The sequence below is a fragment of the Mastomys coucha genome, unplaced genomic scaffold (genome assembly GCF_008632895.1).
Source record: "Mastomys coucha isolate ucsf_1 unplaced genomic scaffold, UCSF_Mcou_1 pScaffold15, whole genome shotgun sequence".
Lineage (NCBI taxonomy): Eukaryota > Metazoa > Chordata > Mammalia > Rodentia > Muridae > Mastomys > Mastomys coucha.
Window position 1 is genome coordinate 74,597,138 of NW_022196897.1, and position 2,323 is coordinate 74,599,460.

General features: G+C 35.6%; 1 pseudogene; it reads right to left on the reverse strand.

The window, feature by feature from the left end:
- Positions 1–399: 399 nt before the first annotated feature.
- The window catches only part of LOC116091709, a 7,403-nt pseudogene continuing 5,479 nt past the window's right edge, over positions 400–2,323 (reverse strand).

The window sequence follows — 2,323 nt, forward strand, 5'->3', positions numbered from 1 at the left end:
TTCTTATTCTGCAAAAGGGGATAGACAATAGAGCAACATAGATGAGAGAGCTACCTCAGCATAATAAGATGCAGTTCCAAATAGCACAACAAAAAGGATGAGAGGAATTATATTTCTGTGTAAATCAAAGTAAAAATTTCCAAATGAAAATAGAACATATAGTTCAATGTAAAAATAAAAATATTCATACTCAGTATTTCCTATTCAATACTTTTAAAGCTCAAGCCAGAAATATTTCTTGATAAAAATGTACATATCATTTAAAACATTTTAATGTATAAATTATAATAAAATTTTCCTCAACATCTAAATATTTTCATTTTAAACCTGCATGACATTTGAATTTAAATACTAGGGGCTACAATCTATAATACTATTTATAGATTACCAGTTACTATACTAAGTATGGGAATGGGATAACACTGTAAGTCTTGATAAAGAAAAACTAAAAAATAGGTCTATTTGATTTTCAGAACAAAAACAGTCCTCTAAAATAATAAGTAACTGTTCAAGAAACACATTTTATGAAGACAAAGAAGAGCACATTAGTTTCTTAACTGCGTCCTTAACATCCTTGTTCCTGAGACTGTATATAAGTGGGTTCAGCATGGGGATGATGACTGTGTAGAAGACTGAGGCCACCATGACCAAAAGCCAAGAACTTTTGGTAGTAGGAACACAGTAGAGACAGATGATAATGCTATGGAAAATGGTGATGGTAGTGAGATGGGAGGCACAGGTGGAGAAGACTTTGTAGCGTCCTCCAGTGGTAGGCATTTTCATGACAGTGATGACAATGAAAACATAAGAGGTGAGAATGATCATCAGACTGCTTAGCTCATTGAAGGTGGCAAAGATGAAAATGACTTTCTGACTAATGTAGGGGTCAGAGCAGGCTACAGCAACAATGGCATCATGCTCACACACAAAGTTATTTATGAACTTGGTCCCACAGAAGACTAAGGTCAACATAAAATTTATGAATACAAAGGAACAGATTATACTCCAGGAGTAAGATGCTACTACCAGGAACCAGCAGAGCTTCTGAGACATAGCCGCTGTGTAGAGGAGGGGGTTGCATACTGCCACAAACCGGTCATAGGCCATCACTGCCAACATGAAGGTTTCTGTCACTACAAATATGCATACAAAGAAGAATTGCATGACACAGCCTGTGAAGGAGATCCTTCTGTCTTCCACAATCAAGTTTTCTAAGAGCTTTGGTGTAACAACAGTGGAGTAACAGAAATCCACAAAGGAGAGATGACTAAGAAAAAAGTACATGGGAGTGTGGAGCTTAGGACTGAGCCTGATGATGGCAATCATGCCCAGGTTCCCCAACACAGTGACTGTGTATATGGTCAAGAACAGGAAGAACAGGGGTACCTGGATATGTGGGTATTCTGAGAAACCCACAAGGATGAAGGTCACTCCTGAACTCTGGTTTTCTTGAATGCTAGGGAGAAAAAAAGGTGATCTGACAAAGTCCAAACTAATGTGTATATTAGAGACAAATAAGAAATAGTTTATGCTTTGATGAGTTCTATAGAGTATTATTGAAAAACCATTTTAAAATTTCAATATATTAATGAAATGACACATATAAATGAAACAACACTTTCATCTTAAATTGTTCTAAATAATTACATTAAATAATTAAAACATAATTAGAGAAATCACAATTTACCAAGGCATTTTCCAATTAAAAGGAGAATCTATTACTGTTGAGAACAAAATTTCTGAAAAAGGTCTCTATATCACCTTTCATGAATTTCAAAGTATAAAAATTGCTCTTTCAAAGAAATAGTCATAGTTACTTGTGCCACTCTTATTAACCAGCACTTAAAGCAACAATATAAAAGGTTTTACTTTAGAATTAGGTTCACTATTAGGTAACCTTGAGTGCACTACAGGATGAGACTTAAGAAAATGAAGAAAGAAGAAAAAGAAGAAGAGGAGGAAGAGAAAAAGGAGGAAGTGTGGTGGTGGTGGTGGAGGACGAGGAACAGGAGGCAGAGGAGGAGGAGGAGAAGGGGAGGAGGAGGAGGACAATGAGAACAAAATCAGAAAGAAGAAAAAGAACATGGAGCAGGAAAAGAAGAAAAAACAAGAAAAAGAAGAATAACAAGAAGAGCAAGAACAAAAACAAGAGGAAAAACAAGATTAAGAACAAGAAGAAAAATAAGAAGAACAGGAACAAAATGAACCGGAAAAAGGTAAATGAGTATAAAAGACAAAGGAGGAGAGAAGAAGTAGAGAGAGAAGGAGAAGTAGAAGTAGATGAAGAGAAGAAGAAGAAGAAGAAGAAGAAGAAGAAGAAGGA